At 23.9% G+C, this 309-nt stretch overlaps 1 protein-coding gene across 1 annotated transcript in view; it reads right to left on the bottom strand.

The window, feature by feature from the left end:
- The window catches only part of c3a.6 (complement C3a, tandem duplicate 6), a 29,034-nt gene that overhangs the window by 4,187 nt on the left and 24,538 nt on the right, over positions 1-309 (bottom strand). The window lies entirely within an intron of this gene.

Genomic DNA, 309 nt, shown 5'->3' on the forward strand with positions numbered 1-309 from the left:
TTGGATTTTTAATTTTACCTTATGTTTAGCTTGAACTGTTAATAATAAATATGTATTAAACGATAAAAACAATGAAATAAATAAACACACAAACAAATAAATAAACCTTTTCTTTGTGTTTTGTGGCAAAATGTTTCAGTTTCATTTTTTTTATTTTGTGTGTTCACCTTAATTTATGAGAAAAACAACATTCTGCACACAGATACAGTACATAAATATATTACACTCAAAGACACACACACACAAAAAGTGAATAAATACAGCTACAAATAAATAAATAAATAAATAAAGCCATAAAGTTGTTCAAAG

This window comes from Sinocyclocheilus rhinocerous, unplaced genomic scaffold, assembly GCF_001515625.1.
Source record: "Sinocyclocheilus rhinocerous isolate Xijiao unplaced genomic scaffold, SAMN03320098_v1.1 scaffold1341, whole genome shotgun sequence".
Lineage (NCBI taxonomy): Eukaryota > Metazoa > Chordata > Actinopteri > Cypriniformes > Cyprinidae > Sinocyclocheilus > Sinocyclocheilus rhinocerous.